This window comes from Sus scrofa, chromosome 6 (genome assembly GCF_054392235.1).
Source record: "Sus scrofa isolate SSC_HxYL_T2T_F1_AM1 chromosome 6, Sscrofa_HxYL_maternal_Yorkshire_Landrace_v2.0, whole genome shotgun sequence".
Taxonomy (NCBI): domain Eukaryota; kingdom Metazoa; phylum Chordata; class Mammalia; order Artiodactyla; family Suidae; genus Sus; species Sus scrofa.
The window spans coordinates 22,820,551-22,838,859 of record NC_139388.1 but is presented as its reverse complement, the minus strand read 5'-3'; the positions used below and the strand labels follow the sequence as shown (position 1 = coordinate 22,838,859).

General features: G+C 36.5%; 1 protein-coding gene across 14 annotated transcripts in view; it reads right to left on the bottom strand.

The window, feature by feature from the left end:
* LOC146402252 (uncharacterized) overlaps positions 1–18,309 on the bottom strand; it is a 1,625,488-nt gene that overhangs the window by 603,190 nt on the left and 1,003,989 nt on the right. For all 14 annotated transcript variants that reach the window (XR_014805638.1, XR_014805639.1, XR_014805640.1 and 11 more), the window contains one exon: positions 6,597–6,651. The gene's annotated coding sequence lies outside the window, so the exon portion shown is untranslated. The remainder of the gene's footprint in view (positions 1–6,596; positions 6,652–18,309) is intronic.

Genomic DNA, 18,309 nt, shown 5'->3' with positions numbered 1-18,309 from the left:
GTCCTGGTTTGTCTGGAACTGAGAGTGTTTCAGGATGCAGGACTTGTGTTGCCAAAGAGGGAAAGTCTTGGGCAAACTGAGGAGAGCTGGTTTCCTACATGTCTTCTACGAAGTAATAGTAATGGTAAGACTCTTATTATGCAAGGTTCTAAATTTCTTCAATATATGTGCTGTAAGCACTGGCAAGCCAGGTATCATGGCCTCCAACCCTTTGGAAAAAGAGCTCTTAGAATCCACTTATCTGTCAACAAAATTATGTTCTTAGAAGGTACTACTACTTTGCCCAAAGTAGTACCAAGAAGCAAATGTGCATAAGCTCTAGTCAAGCTATTTATTTCCACCTCACATGGCACCTGCACTTTGCGAGAATTATTAGTAAACACCAAAATGTATCAGCTGGCTACTCCATCCTATGCTTTCGCTGGTACCATGGTCCACGATTCTAGTCCACCTAGAGGTCACATCCATTTGAAGTTACTTAGCTAGAAAACATCAGCATTAGTTAACCTTTCTGAGCCTCAGTTCTCTCAATTTTAAAAAATGTTTGATTGTCAAAGATGAAACAAAGTCTCCTGTGTCCAAGTTTGAGTTTGGTAGACAAAGAATAAGAGTAGAAACTAAGTTGCCAGCTAAGTGCATTACATGGATACATGGAGTGCTTCCTTTAATTTTTCACAAATCCCTATGATATATGCATTTTCAAATCACTTTATTGAGGTGTAACTGACATGTAAAGAAGCTATTCATTTTTGATACATACAACTCTGAGTTCATGGATAAATATACACCTGTGAAAACATTACCACCATCAAAGCCACAGACCTATTTATCACTATCCAAAGTTTCCTGTTGCCTCATTGAGGAGGAGGAGGAAGAGAAAGAAGAGGAAGAGGAGGAATACTTAACATGATATTAACTCTCTTATCAATTTTTAAGTATGAAATACACTATTGCTAGCTATAGGCATTATGCTATTTAACAGAAATCCAGAACTTACTCATATTGTATAACTGAAACTTTGTTCCTTCGACTATCACTTCTAGATTTACCCCTCCCTCAGAACCTGGAAACTGCCATGCTACTCTCTGCTCCTGTAAGTTTAATTATCTTAGATTCCACAAATAAATGACATCACATAGTACTTGCCTTCTGTCTCTGGCTTATTTCACTTAGCATAATGTCCTCCATGTTGTCACAAATGGCAGGATTCCCTTCCTTTTTGGAAGGCTGAATAGTATTCAATTTTATGTATATACCATATTTCCTTTATTCATTCATTCGTCCATGGACATTTAGGTTGTTTCCATGTCTTAGCTATTGTGAATAATGCTGCATTGAAAATAGGGGGTGCAGGCATCTCTTTGAGACCCTGATTTCAATTCCTGTAGATAAATACACAGAAGTGGAGTTGCTAGATGACACAGTAGCTCTATTTTTAATTTTCTGAAGCATTTTCCTACTGCTTTCCACAATGGCTATACCAATTTGCGCTCCCACCAATAGGTGCCAGGTTAAACTTTTCACTACATCCTCACCAACATTTTCTGTTTTTTAAAAAATAGCATGAGGTAATATCTCATTGTGGTTTCCATGCACATTTCCTTGGTAATTAGTGACACTAAGCACCTTTCATACACCTGTTGGCCATTTGCATGTTTTCTTTAAAGGAAAGTCTATTGAAGTTCTTTCCATCTTTTAATATTATTTGTTTTCTTGTTTTGAGTTGTAGGAGTTCCTACTAGATTTTACATATTAAACTTTTATCAGATATATGGTTTACAAAATTTTCTCCCATCCCATTGTCTCTCTTTTCACTTTATCAATTGTTTCCTTTGCTGGGAACCAAATTTTTAGTTGCATATAATCTCATCCACTTAATTTTGCTTCTGTTGCCTGTAGTATCCAAAAAAATATTGTGCCTTTGGTTACATATCTGAAAAATCATTTCCAATGTCAAGGAGCTTTTTTCCCTAAGTTTCTTGTAGAAGCTTCATGATTTCAGGTCTTATGTTTAAGTCTTTAATCCATTTTGAGTCAAATTTTGTATATCCCACATGTAGATATCCAGCTTTCCCAATACTATTTACAGAAGAGAATATACTTCTTCATTTTGTAATCTTGGCACCCTTACTAAGGATTAGTAGACTGTATATATGAGGGTTTACTTATAGGCTCTCCTTTCTTTCCATTGGTCTATTTGTCTATTTTCATGCCAGTACTATCCAGTACTAGCTTCATAACACAGTTCAAAGTCAGGAAGTGTGATGCCTCCAGCTATGCTCTTGCTCAAGATTTCTTTGGCTAATGAGGCAGTTCCACATTAACATTAGGATTGTTTTTCAACTTTTGGGAAAATGATATTGGAATTTTTATAGGGACTGCCATAACCTATTGATGGTTTGAATAGTATCAACATTTTAACCAAATTAATTCTTCTGAATCATAGACGTGGGATATCTTTCCTTTTATGCAAGTCTTCTCCAATTTGTTTTATCATTCTATTACGGATTTCAGTATATGGATCTTTCACTACTTGATTAAAATTATTCCAAATATTTCATTGTTTTTATGCTATTGCAAGTGTGGCTGTTTTCTTAATTTCTTTTTCATATAATTCTATTAATTTTTTGGTGGTGTCTTTAGCACACAAAGGCAATTTTACTCCTTCCTTTCAAAGTGAATATATTTCCTTTCTTTTTCTTCCTAATTGCTCTGGCCAGAACTTCCCACTATGATGAATAAAAGTGCGAGAGGAGACACACTATCTTGTTCCTCATCTTAGAGGAAATGCTTTCAACTTTGATATGATATTAAACATGATATTAACTGTTAGTTTATCACATACGGTCTCCATTATTTTGAGGTACATTTCATTTGTACATAATTTGTTGAGGGCTTTTTTAATCATGAAAGGATGTTCTATTTTGTCAAATATTTTTTTCCTTTACCTATTTAAGTGATCATGTGAATATTTTTCTTCATTTTGTTAATGCAGTGTATCACATTAACTGATTCGTGTATACTGAACCTTTCTTGCATCCCAGGAAAAAAATCCCTCTGGATTGTGGTGCACTATCCTTTTAATGAGCTATTGAATTCAGTTCACCAGTATTTTGTTGAGGATATTTGCACTGGTGCTCTTCAGAGACATTGGCCTATAATTTTTGTTTCTTATGCTGTCCTTGTCTGGCTTTGGTTATGAAAGTTCTGCTGGGCTTGTGAATGAGTTTAGCAGTGCTCCTTGCTCTTTAATTTTCTGGAACAGTTTGAGAAGTGTTGCTGTGTGTTCTCCCTTAAAAGTTTGGCAGACTTCACCAGTGTGGCTATCTGCTAATGGACTTTTTGTTGTTGTTGTTGGGAGGTTTTGCTGTATGGATTTTTCACTACTTGATTAAAACTACTCCTAAATATTTCATTGTTTTGATACTATTGCATTATTAATTCAATCTCCTTATATGCTGATCTGTCCACACTTTCTATTTCTTCATAATTTAGTCTTGGTAGATTTCATATTTCTAAGACTTTATCCATTTCTTCTAGTTTATCTAATTTGTTGGCATATACATTTAATAATAGTCCCTCAGAATGCTTTGTGTTTCTGTGTTATCAGTTGTAATATTTCCCCTTTCATTTATAATTTTATCTAAAAATTCTCCTTTCTTGGGTTTGGAGAAAAGTGAATCCTCTGACATTATAGATGGGAATGTCAATTGCTGCCACCACTATGGAAAACAGTATGGAGTTTCCCCAGAAAAATAAAAATAGAGTTGCCATATAATGCAGCAATCCCACTCCTGGGCAAATATCCAGACAGATCTATAATTCAAAAAGATACATGCACCCCTATGTTCATAACAGCATTATTCACAATAGCCAAAACATGGAACAACCTAAATGTACACTGACAAATGAATGGGTTAAAGAAGATGTGGTGTATACATACAATGATTACTCAGTCATAAAAAGGAATGAAATTATGCCTTTTTTGGCAACATGGATGGACCTAAAGATAATCATACAAAATAAAGTAAGTCAGAAAGCAGTAAATACTGTATGATATCATTTATGTCAAATCTCAAATACGACAGAAATCAACTTATGTACAAAACAGAAATGGACTCACAGAGAACAGACTTGTGGAGGTGGGTTGGGGAGGGATGGAGTAGGAGTTTGGGGTTAGCAGATGCAAACTACTATATATAGAATGGATAAACAACAAAGTCCTATTACACAGCACAGGGAACTATACTCAATACCCAGTAATAAACCATAATAGACAAAAATATGGAATATATATATATATATATATCACTTTGCTATACAGCAGAAATTAACACATTGTAAATCAACTATAGTTCAATAAAATGAATACATATGAATACATAAAATTATCCTTTCCTTTTTTCTTTGTTAGCCTAAATATTTGTCAATTTTGGACTATTTAGAAAAGTAAATCTAGCTTCATTGATCTCTTCTATTGCTTTCCTGTCCCCTATTTCATTTATTTTCACTCTGATCATTGTTTTTTATTTCCTTCTTCTACTTTTGGACTTATTTGTTCTTTTTGTAGTTCCTTAAGCTATAAAGTTAAGTAGTTTACTTGATAGTTTTATTTTTTCTTCATGTAGATTTTTATCATTATAAACTTCCCTCTTAGAAGTGAAGTGTTGCATCCTTTAAGCTCTGTTGTATTGTTTCCTTTTTCATTTTTATCAAGATACTTTTTGATTTCTCTTTTGCCTTTCTTGACCCTTTGGATGTCCTGCAATGTGTTAATTTCACATATCCGAATTTTCCAATTTTCATTCTTTTACTTATTTCAGTTTTTATATCATTGTGTTCAGAGAAAATACTTGGTGTTATTTCAAGTATCTTTAATTTGCTAATGTATTTTGTTGCTTAAAAAATGATCTCTCTTGGAGAATGTTCCATATGATATGTATCTGTCACAAATCATGTGCATATGCATGCACACACACTTTGGTACCTAGATACATATCACACACTTTGGTACCTAGATTAATAATTTGCTAATATCCTCATGATAACTCACTTTTTAAAGTAATGGTCAACTGTATTCTAACCACCTTTAAGAATATACTTAAGAGTAAACAATATAGGCAGTATTTTCAAAAAAGAATGGCATATACTAGAAAATTTTGTTTATAGTCATAATGTATTGACTACCAAAATAAGATTGTCTTCTAAGTTTTTGTTTTTGTTTTTTTAACATTCCTCTGTTGTTTTAATTTTCACAACTTAAAATGTGTGACTTACCTCTGAGTTTAGCCTGGAAACTGAGATCCTATTTCTTAGTTCTAGAATACATTAATATTCCAAGTTTTACTTAGTCTGAACCAGAGATTTATTTCTGGGCAAAAGGTAAAATGACCACACAGAAAAAAACATACATCAATTGAGCTAAGGTTCATGTCATCATAGGTTATGCGGTGAGAGCAGAAGAAGACTATGTAATGAAGTGCTAATTTAAAATTTTTAGCCTCCTTAACAGAATCAATAGACGTAACAACTTCATATGAGAAAATGTGGCTCACTGCAGCAGTTATCCTCAAAGAGGGGAAACATCAGAATCTCTAGCTGAGGGAGAGGAAATACCTGTTGAATCTCTGTTCTACTGCCTTTTTTGTTTTGTTTTGTTTTTGTCTTTTGTCTTTTGTCCTTTTAGGGCCACACCCACGGCATATGGAGGTTCCCAGGCTAGGGGTCTAATCGGAGATATAGCCACTGGCCTACAGCACAGCCACAGCAATACCAGATCCGAGCTGTGTCTGCAACCTACACCACAGCTCATGGCAATGCCGGATCCTTAGCCCACTGAGCAAGGCCAGGGATCGAACCCACCACCTCATGGTTCCTAGTCAGATTCGTTTCCACTGTACCACGATGGGAACTGTTACTGCCCTTTCTTGACAGACACAAATTTCCTGGAAATTAGTTAGATAAACAATCTAAGAATCAGGATTTCTGAATTTTATTCAAATCTGACAACTTGCATGAAACAGAGACATGGGATTGTCCCATTTTTCTAGCCCATGTTTCCTTCTAAGAGTTTGGTTGGTGAAACAGATATGCCCCTCCAAGATGTGTTTCTCATACCAACTTACCCCATGTAATTAATTTTTTTTTCAATAAGAAAAATATAATGATAGCTCCAATTCGCTTTTTGTTAGTAAGAACCCACCTGATGTGGCAAGCACATCAGACAATCACCTATTAGAAGGGATATTAAAACTAACATTCCATAGAAATGGCCAGAATGATAAATAAAATACCAAGTATTCGAGGGTGTGGAGGAGGAAGCAGTGGTGTTTAGCTCTGAATGAGGTATGTGAGGTGGCGCATGATAAATTTCATTAACAAGATACTTGAAAAGAGTTACTTTCTATTTACTAGTCCTTTACCTTGCTCCAAGAGGACAAAACCAGTGATTGGAAGATGAAAGAGATCACTTTCAAAAATTTCTAAATGTCATCAAAAGTGGAACACGGTATCCTATGCAAGAGTAAGTTTCATCATGTAGGTACTTCAAGCAAGAGTGTGTCAAGTAAAAGATTACTAAAATGTTTTGGACTTACGTTCACAAGGTCTATGTCATGGAAGAGGAGATCCAGGTTACGTTACACCATGTTTCTGGAAAATAAAAATAAAAATCTGTCATGACATATGATCAAAAGACACTAAGTTAAATGAAATTAGACTTTTTCTTTTCTTTTTTTTTTTTTTTTTGCTTGTTTTTTGTTTTTTTGGCCTTTTGCTTTTTAGGACTGCACCTGCAGCATATGGAAGTTCCCAGGCTAGGAGTCAAATTGGAGCTGTAACCGCCAGCCTACGCCACAGCAATGCAGGATCCAAGCCGTGTCTGCAACCAACACCACAGCTCATGGCAATGCTGGATCCTAACCCACTGAGTGAGGCTAGGGATCAAATCTGAGTCCTCATAGATACTAGTTGAGTTTGCCGCTGAGCTATGACGGGAACTCCCGATATTAGACTTTTTAATTGCAAGACTTATCAGAGCACTTCAAATAATAATGATCTCTGCAGTTTCTTAGGTCTGCTAAATTTTGGCTAGGTTTAGCCAACAGTAGATATTGGTGAGAGATGGGAAGGCAGAAAGAATAGAAGGTCTAGGGATTTTCCCCTTCTTGTTCTCTGCCTCAAGCTGGGTCTGTAGCATCAGAATTTCTTTGGTGGGCGGAGTTCCCGTCGTGGCGCAGTGGTTAACAAATCCGACTAGGAAGCAAGAGCTTGAGGGTTCAATCCCTGCCCTTGCTCAGTGGGCTAAGGATCCGGCATTGCCATGAGCTGTGGTGTAGGCTGCAGACGTGGCTCAGATCCTGCATTGCTGTGGCTCTGGCGTAGGCTGGTGACTACAGCTCTGATTTGACCCCTAGCCTGGGAACCTCCATATGCCTCAGGAGCGGCCCAAGAAATGGCAAAAAGACAAAAAAAAAAAAAAAAAAAAAAAAAAAAAAAAGAAGAATTTCTTTGGTGATTCTAGCCCCTCAAATCTGGTAACCCTGCCTTTCCCTTGATTCATCCAAGGTGGCAAAGGATTTCTGCATTCGCTAATCCCTGGACTGTACCAGAGTCTTCTTTAGGCTTCCCAGCAATTGTCATCAATATAACAAATTCCCAGCACGTTATTTCCTGTGACTTATGTACTTTCAGTGGTTTCTGTTTTCCTAGTTGGACTCTGGTGATTATAATGGTTTTCTACATTACAGAAGCATTTTTTTTTTAATGCCAGCACATTATTATTTTCTCATAGGATTCTGAAGATGAAAAGGGACATTGCTTAGCCACTCAGGCTGCAGTGTCTGGTAAAGAGAAGGAAAGAGTCATATGCGTAGGGATGTGAAAATTCTCACTCTTGCTTCAACAAGATCATTATAAATATTTACTTGTTTACAGATATTGATTCTATGTCATAAAATGGGTGTTCCATTGATGTAGTTGTAAACCCTAATACGGCAGGAAAAAAACCCAGTAAGGGTTGGCTTTTACTTTATTCAATCCACTTTCCACTACATCCTTTCAGACTCATCAACCTATTATTGATCCTGCTTTTCTTTTTTCCCCCCAAGCATCAAAAGTGACTCTACCTATAATGTTTTTTGCTTTATCTTCTCCGCAACACTTTGATGGCAGAAGTATTATTCAGAAATTGAGGTGGAGTAGCTTGCCTACACCTATGTAGTAAATAAGTAAATAAGCATCCAAATCAGACCTAAACACCAAATTAAGGTATTTCCACAACACAATCCCATTTCCCTTGATGGTTACATTCTTACCCCATCTTAGAGTTACAAGAAAAGTTTTAGGGAGTGAAACAATGAGTTTAGCTGTGGAGAAAAATAAATGTTTTTAAATACTGTTAAATAAAAAGCAAGGGAATGTGCCTTTTGGCAAGAACTTAATCTAATGTCTGATCTACCCCAATAACTTTTGTCAACTGTTGTTTTTGTGTCAACAATGTCTTATAAAATATTCCATTCCCAAGGTACAGGATGAATATTAACCTCTATAAACTTTCCCTGAGCCTACCATGAAGAATACACATTTATCACAAGTTATTCCACCCAAGCTCCTCAATTAATATTAATATTATAACCTCATCATCGTCCTCTCCAAAATAACTCAATGGGCAAGCTTTGTTGGATGAGGGAAAGAATAGATAAAAATCTTTATCAAATTCACATGTGGGAAGGAAAAACCAATTAAAGATTATCTCTGAACCAGGACTGCCAATATGAGATGAGATGCATAACTAATCAGCCCAAGACGTACAACAGGTGAAGTGAGGAGAATGTGATTGTGAGAAATGTAACAACAGTCTGATGAGCATAATTCGCTTTTCCCATGGAGCCCTTGCCCATCTGCTGTGACTCAATCGAATTTCAGAAGATGGAAAGAGGCCATCATTCATTAACACACCCAGCTCCTTCAGGGCCTGGCTTTGCCTTCATTTTGTTTCTGTTCTTGTACCAAAGACTTGGAAAGCGTTAATATTACTCTATGGGTTTCTGAGCGTTCCAGGCTACAATCTAATCAGATGCTCTTCTAAAAGGAGACGTGTGAAGTGCTTTATACACAAAACAGAGAGTGTCGAACATTTGTTAAAGCTCCAAAGAACTGCCTGCTCCTCGGCTATGATGGATGAAAACCACAAAAACACTGTCCTAATCCTAATGTTACTGGAAACCAGCCTCCCAGGTTTTATTTTTCCTATATCTGCCTGGGGTCCTATGGGTTTTTGACACTAAGTCTTCCTAGTCAGCCTTGGGAATCATTGCTTAAAAGAATTTCTAAACTTTCAGGCACACATGGAATAAGTAGGTGATTTCAATCTAATTCCATATGATACATGTGTCATTTATTTTTAAAAAATTGATCAAATGATGCTTTGATTTGAAATGCCCTTAATTATTCCTTTGTGTTTTAAGAAATGCTGTCTCTGTCTCACTCAGTCATGCATTCATTTGACAACTATACAATGAAGAGCTTTTTGTGCCAGGCCCTGGCATAGGGGTTCCAGTTAATACTAAGACTTAGTCCCTTTCTTTAATGAGTTCAAGCTATGGTGGGTGCCTGGTATTGGCATGAATGCCACGGCAAGAATGTGCATTATTCTGGTGTTTTATTTTCCCCTTTTCACAACGTCCTTCTCTTTAAACCTCTGAATTCTCTCCCCATTCTTTATGTTCTGTCTACCTGAACTAAATTCCATTAGAATGGTGAGACTGTGTCTGATTTTGCTCACTAGTTGTTGATCCTAAACCCTAAAGTGCCTGTTACATAGTAGGCAGTCAACAAAAATTATAATTATTGATATATTAAAAATTATTTTTATCAAGCAAAATAATTTCTCATTTCTCTGAACCCTGCTTCACTCAAAAAAAAAGTTTTTATTAGATGCTTCTATGAATGGAAACTTAATTTTTAGAAACTAGTTGAATTTATAAAATATATGCTATTTATAGGTAGAAATATGTCCTAACCATGCTGGTGATCCCTTCAGTCTTCAGCACATAGAGTTAATAATCCCTACATTTTTTGTATATTTGTTTCACACATTTTCAGTTTCACCCATAGAAAAACATATGGCATTAATAATGTTATGAATGAAAGCCTTTTTAGTAATATTTCTTCTCTTGTTAAAAGTTAAAGACAATATTTAGGTTGCTTCCATGTCTTGGCTATTATACATAGTGCTGCAAAGAACACTGGGGTGCACATATCTTTTAGAAATACGGTTTTCTCCAGAGAGATGCCCAGGAGCGAGATTGCTGGGTCATATGGTAGTTCTCTATTTAGTTTTTCAAGGAACCTCCATACTATTCTCCATGTGGGAAAAAGAATGGATAATGTATAACTGATAACTTCGCTGTACACCTGAAACTAATAAAACTTTGCAAGTCAACTATACTCCAGTAAAATTTTAAAAATAAATAAAACAGTTTCAATACAGACATAAAAATAAAAACAATATACAAATATGGACTATTTGAATAGTAGGACTATTTTCTGTAAATTATACACCTGTATAGAAAAGGCTTTATCTGAATATTATTTCTTTGTACTTTTGAAAATGATTAACTATTTTTATGTTAAAAATGTAAATATAAAAATTTGGATTTTTTTCATGGCTCAGTGGTAACGAACCCATCTAATACCCAAGAGGATGCAGGTTCGATCCCTGGCCCTGCTCAGTGGGTTAACGATTCAGCATCGCTGTGACCTGTACAATAGGTTACAGAGGCAGTCTGGATCTGGCATTGCTGTGGCTATAGTGTAGGCTGGCAGCTAAAGCTCCAATTTAACCCCTAGCCTGGGAACTTCCATATGCTGCGGGTTCAGCCCTAAAGGAATAAGAAAAAATGTACAATTTGGTGAAACTTGATAAATACATAAAACTTTGTAACTATCAGTCAGACCAAATTAAAAAATATTCCTGTCAACCCAGGAAGTCTTCCCTCAAAAATCTCAAAGAAGGACTTACCCTTCTATTCTGATACTTCATATAAATTAGGTCATATAGGAGTATTAGATAGATACATTGAAATAGATATAACATTGCACTCAACACTTTATTAACAATTTAGAGCTTTATATCTAATGGATTATTAATCTTTGGACATTGTTTCCAAGTTTTTCTAGGTAAAATTAGAACACACAAAATGATTTTCTTCCATTGCCATTCTGATTAACCTATTTTATTATTAAAAAAAGCAAAAATCAATATTGATCTTGAAAATAGAAGAAATATACTTTCTAAAATCAAAGAATGGGAGGATGTAAGAGAGTCTCTAAATATCTTTGGGTAAAAAGTAGATTTAGTGTTACATCTTGCAATATAAAATGAAATTCTTTCCATTAAGGACTCCTACTTAAAACCAGGATTGTTGGGCAGAATACAACCACTTTGGTTGCAACAGTAAAGTGGAAATGTTAGCTATATTTTCCAAAAGCAGAAGAGACAAAGTCTTTAGGAATTACTAGCAGGATATAGAAATTCTGTAGCTTTGAGGGTTCAGAGTAGGTCTACCACCATTCTTAAGAATGTAAGCTTATCTGTAGTTAGAAGACTGCCAATTCTGCTTTCCTGTCAGAACTCTTAATCAACTGATACAGTTGACATAGTCCAAGTACAATAAACAAGATAAGCTGAAGTTACACATGCTACTCATTAGTGCTTTGCTGAAGAGTCATTCAGTTGAGAGAATAATATTATAGGGGCCATTTGCAATGATGTGAATTATTTGGTTGATAAATAAATGACTAATGACCTGTTAAAAACTAAGGAGATGTTTTATAAGAATAAAAATTAATCTGGGGGAGAAAACAAGGCAAATTCATGTAAGAGAAGTCACTGGCTTTCAGAACTGAATGGTGTTAGACTACTTGAGTTTGTCCACTGGGAATGGGAACATGGTTGCCATTTTTGCTGAGGACCATTTATAAAGCAATTTCAAAGGTCATTTTTGACAACTTATTTGTTTTTTAAATATGGAAGCAGCTACTGACAAAATAGGTCATCAAACAGCTCACCTCCAACTTTGTCACAGGCTGTCAAATATCTTCTGTGCATTGAAATGTATAGCTCGGCGATTGATTTCGCTGGACCTTACACAAATCACTGATCCATGGACCTACTGTAGTAGATAATAATACTCTATCTTGTAACTCTTATTTATGCTACCAGTCTGTGAAGTAGAGAGGAAATCTTCCTAACACACTGGAAAAAAATTAACATTTGGAAAGTGGAAGCTCAGAGAGATCAAGAAAGTCCATCGAGGAGTTCCCGTCATGGCGCAGTGGTTAACAAATCCAACTGGGAACCCTGAGGTTGCGGGTTCAATCCCTGCCCTTGCTCAGTGGGTTGGGCATTCGGCGTTGCTGTGAGCTATGGTGTGGGTCGCAGACGTGGCTTGGATCCAGTGTTGCTGTGGCTCTGGCGTAGGCCAGTGGCTACAGCTCCGATTCGACCCCTAGCCCGGGAACCTCCATATGCCGGAGGAGTGGCCCAAGAAAAGGCAAAAAGACAAAGAAAAAAGAAAAAGAAAAAAGAAAGTCCATCGAGTAGCAATAATGTAATTACAGTGGATTTAAAAAGGACCTAATGTTGGTGATTTGAATGACTGCCTACAATGGGCATTGCACTAAACTAATACTGGTGATAGAAAGAGTCACTCCTTGCCACCAATAAGCTTACTGCCTCACGAAAAGGACTTTACAACTTTGTAATATGATGCCCTGATTCTGGATCTCTGGACCTGCAAGGATGCACTGACTTTCCTATTCAGGACCCTGCTATGTGTCAGACAGTCACTTAGTTCAAGCTGGTGCTAGGATGAGGTAAAGGCATGAATTTCCACTGATCAAATGCAATAACAATGCTTATTCTTAGACTCTCATATGCTTGTATTTTTAGAGAAAGACAACTAGTCATTAATTAACACTAAATCCTGAGAATACAGATTCTTTTTCCCAAGTTGCATGATCATCATGCACATTAGCTAAATATCACAATCTTGATTTTGCCATAATAAAATTAAGATGCAGAGAGTTTAACAAAATTACTGAAGTATAAGTAACAGGCCCAGGGATAAAAGTCCAACTAGATTTGAGTTCAATCAATCTAGTATTAGATTTTTTTTCCCCCACAAATCTAATAAGGGATTTGTAGGTGGTCAGTCAGGATGTGAATCAAGTGGGCAGCTTTTCAAATCATACATATCAAAACTCCACCCCTATGACACCCATGTGTTATTATAAATATACTACATTCTAAACTACTTCAGTCTTCACTACTGTACACGTTTCAGATTGTTTAACCTAGGCAAACTACTTGAAAATCATCTAACTATGCAAACTAGTACAATCACCGAAATGGCCCAATTAAGAACATACTATTCATCTCAATGTAATTTAACTATGCCTCTTAGTAGCTTGAAAGCTGCACAGATATTAGAAAATTTTGAATGCATTTGCTAATATGCTGATTACATAATCAATGATACTGATCATGTAGTAGGATAAATTGCCATTGACTTTGAACTGCCTTTAAATTCCCCAAACATAAATTACCATAAATTTTTAATTTGAGCTAACTTTGTTTCTAGAAAAAGCAAGAGAGACTATCATTTTGTCTATGTGGTTATTTGTAATTCATTGACTACAATTAGCATTCTTAATATATCAGGTGAAGTCTTTCAGCTGAAAATTTTCTGTAAAAAATATCCAGGGCAGACTTCCTGTGTCCTTACTATGTGTTATGTGCTTATCCCATGCTGAATAAACACCCCGCTTCCTCACCATTTCTATCCTAATAAAATTTCTCTTGCTTGTGCTACCATGCTCAAGCATAACATCCTTAAAAAAGGTCTTTCCTGCTACTACGGTTCATGCTACATAATCTGTATGTAATATATTCTCATGGACAGAGATAAGGATAAAGGAAGATGCCTTATTAAGTATATAAATTCTACTGATAGAAATAATATCAGCTGACATTTAATGATACTTATTCCATTAAGCACCTTAGGTACAGTAATGCTGTCAGTGACCTCCCATTAAACCACCAGAAACATGCCTGTGGTTGAAAAAGTCATTTTATTATCACAGCACAGGAGAATACACAGCATGGGGAGCCAGGGGCTATCTCAGTAAAACCACGTGAGAAAGGACTTACAGGATTTTATGTTATGGTTAAGTCAGGATGGGTTCGAAGAAGTGGGGACTTACACTGGTTTGGGTGCTATCAGAAAGCAGTAATAGTTCTGACTGTGCATCTCAGTAAATCGTATCTGCAGAGAAGGGGAGAAAAGGCTCAGCCACAAAAAAGAATGAAACAATGTCATCTGCACCAAGAGGAATGCAAATATAGGTTATCATACAGTGTAAACTAAGTCAGAAAGACAAACACCACTTTCTGTGTGGAATCTAAATAGGGCACAAATGAACCTATCTACAAAATAGAAACAGAGTCACAGACATAGAGCACAGACTGTGGTTGCCAAGCAGCAGGGAGGGAGGGAGTGGCAAGGACTTGGAATTTAGGGTTAGCACATGCAAACTAGTACATTTAGAATGGATAAGCCATAGGGTCCTACTGTATAGCACAAGCAACTATAACCAGTCTCCTGGGAAAGACCATGACGGAAAAGAATAGTTTTATTTTTATTTATTTATTTTTCCCTCTATCACCTCACATTTTATGATTTTTTATTTTTTCCATTATAATTGATTTACAGTGTTCTGGCAATTTCTACTGCACAGCAAAGTGACCCAGTAATATATATATATAATATATAATATATATATTCTTTTTCTCACATAATCCCCCATTGTGTTCCATCGCAAGTGACTGGATATAGTTCCTTGTGCTATATAGCAGCATCTCTTTGCTTATCCACTCCAAATGCAATAGTTTGCCTCTATTAACCCAACTCCCAGACCATCCCACTTCCTCTCCCTCCCCCTTGGCAACCACAAGTCCATTCTTCCAATCCATGAGTTTCTTTTCTGTGGAAAGATTCATTTGTGCCCTGTATTAGATTCCAGATATGTGATATCACATGATATTTGTCTTTCTCTTTCTGACTTACTTCACTCAGTATGAGTCTCTAGTTCCATCCATGTTGCTGCAAATGGCATGATTTTATCTTATGGCTGAGTGATATTCCACTGTGTATACATACCATATCTTCTTAATCCATTTCTCTGTCATTGGACATTTAGGTTGTTTCCATGTCTTGGCTATTGGGAATAGTGCTGCGATGAACATATGGGTGCATGTGTCTTTTTCAAGGAAAGTTTTGTCCAGATTTACGCCCAAGAGTGGAATAGCTGGGTCATTTTCTGGTACTATATTTAGTTTTCGGAGGCACCTCCATACTGTTTCCATAATGGTTTTACCAATTTACATTCCCACCAACAGGGCAGGAGGGTTCCCTTTTCTCCACCCCCTCTCCAGCATTTGTCATTTGTTGACCTGTTAATGATGGTCATTCTGACTGGTGTGAGGTGGTACCTCATAGTAGTTTTGAGTTGCATTTCTCAATCAGTGATGTTGATCACTTTTTCAGGTGCTTGTTGGCCATCTGTATATCTTCTTTGGAAAAATGTCTATTCAGGTCTTTTGCCCATTTTTCAATTTTTTCGGGGAGGGCATACCCACAGTATATGTAAGTTCCCAGTTTAGGGGTTGAATTGGACCTATAGCCACCAGCCTATACCACAGTCACAGCAATGCCAGATCTGAGCTGCATCTGCAACCTACAGCACAGCTCATGGCAACATTGGATCCTAACCCACTGAGCCAGGCCAGGAACTGAACCTGTGTCCTCACAGATGCCAGTCAGATTTGTTTCCGCTGAGCCATGAAGGAAACTCCCCAAAAGTGTGTGTGCGTGTATATACACACACACACACACACACACACACACACACACATATATGAGTCACTTTGCTGCAGAGTATAAATTGTCACAATATTATAAACTGTATTTTAATTCATTAAAAAGCAAACAAAAAACAGCAGAAACCATTAATACTAGCCAGAACAAAGAGTGGTTTGGTATCAGATTGTGCCCTGGACAATATTCATAACTGGTCCATTTTTAGACTTGACTGTGGAGTGCTCTTGTTTTTTTCCTCCACCAGCATGACCACAGAGTGTCCTTGTCTGATATTGATATTCTATATAATTGCTGATGTTCAACAGTAGAACAACAAGGTCTGACACCAAGGGTGGGAAAATCACGTAGCAACACCAAGGCTGAGCTGGTAGTACCGGGCTAGCTCCAGATGTCAGGAACCACTTTTCTCTTTCTCAATACATATATTAAGCTATTTCTCTGATCAACAGCCTAGTTTTATGCTATTATCATCTCCATTCTATTGCTGAGATAAATGAAAGTCAGATGGGTCATGTAACTTGCTCAAGGACACTGTGGCAGTGACTGGACCCATTACCTGAACATTAGGCTGTCTGCTTCCCTGATTCCAGAGGCCAAACCATTAATCCTAAACTAAACTCTCCATCAACAGACATCTGAGAGAATTCATCATATTTTTCTCCTTTTGAGTCAAGTTATTACCCTAAGAGCCACAGACATTAAAAATCTTTCTAGTCTCAACCCGCTGATGTTGTCCAAACCTTTCAAATGTAGTCCTTCTGTCTCCCTAACCCCTTTTATTTATTTTTTGAATTTTTCATAATTTTATCTTTTACTTATTTATTTATTGTATTGCTCTTTCCCAAACACAATTTTTTCCCCCACTGTACAGCATGGGGACCCAGTTAAACATACATGTACACATACTTTTTTCTCCCATTATCATGCTCCATCGTAAGTATCTAGACATACTAGGTCTAGCTCCACACCCTGATGTGACGTGCCCTGTCTTCGTTTTATGTGGACTGGTGTACAGCGTTGTCTTCTCCCTTGAATGGGGCACCCTGAGAAGATTTCAGTATCATGGAACTGCACCTTTTACATTGTTAAGGTAAAAGAGAGTTGACAGCTTGACCCTAAATTTGACTAATTTCATTTTATGTTTATAGATATGTAACATTGATGCAGTTGTAATTATATTATGTGACGATCATAGTGAAAAAGGTCTAAATAACATTAAAGATGAACCACTAGTTTTATAACAGAAATGTACATTATTTCTCACTCTTCTTAATGAGAGGTGGGATAAGGTCTCTACCTTTGAATCTGGATGGGTTTTGGACTGCTTTGAGCATTAAAATATAGGAGAAGTGACATAAGGTGACCTCTGAGGCTACCTTATAAAAGCCATACAACTTGTGTGTTGTATGTCTTATTTGTTGGAAAGTTCATTTTTGAAGCCCTAAGCCACCATATGGGAAGTCTACTGACTCTGAAATTGCCTCCATGGACAGATGGCATCCCTGCCAAGGAATCAGACCTGTGAATGAAGATGCTGTGGGCCCTTCAGATCATTTAACATGATAATACCACTGAAAGATACCTGACAACAAGAAGAACCACACAACAGAGCCCAGCCTAAAGTTCTAACCCACAAAATCATGACATACAATAAAATAGTTATTGTATTGGCATGGTTTCATACACACAAACTGGATAGCTGGAACAATTTACTTTCAAAGAACTGAAGGGGATGCAAGGACTTTCACATGGCTTTTTTTTTTCCTAATTAAAAGAGATCTGTCTTTTTAGCAAACTCAATTCACCATGAGCATTATGTGACACTTCTTTTTTTTCTCAAAGTAATACAATATGGATATGGTCAGGAGATGAATAAATATTTATTTAAATTATTTGGTAAAACACACCAATTATTTATATCCAAGTTCTTGGGATAGAACATGATGAAAGATAATGAGAAAAATAATGTATATATATGTATATTTGGGTCACTTTGCTGTATGGCAGAAATTGGCACATTATCAATCAACTATGCTTTAATAAAAGAGTAAAAAATAAAAAACCCTCACCAACTATTATTTTTCATTCAATCAATGAACCATTCTACACCACGGAGGATAAATTCTGACTTGGTTTTTACTTTGCGCAGGGTTTAAACAGGAAGTATTGGGCACACAGTTAACAAGACACACACACTATTTCTCACCAAGGATTTTTTAATTTAGAGAAAAAAATATAAAGTTAATTTTAAATTCTGGTATTTTTTGTGAGATATTCCCAGTCATTATTTTCTACTCTTTCCAATCATCTGTTTCAATTTCTGGATTCCAAATGTTAGCATGATAACACATTTTATTATGATGGG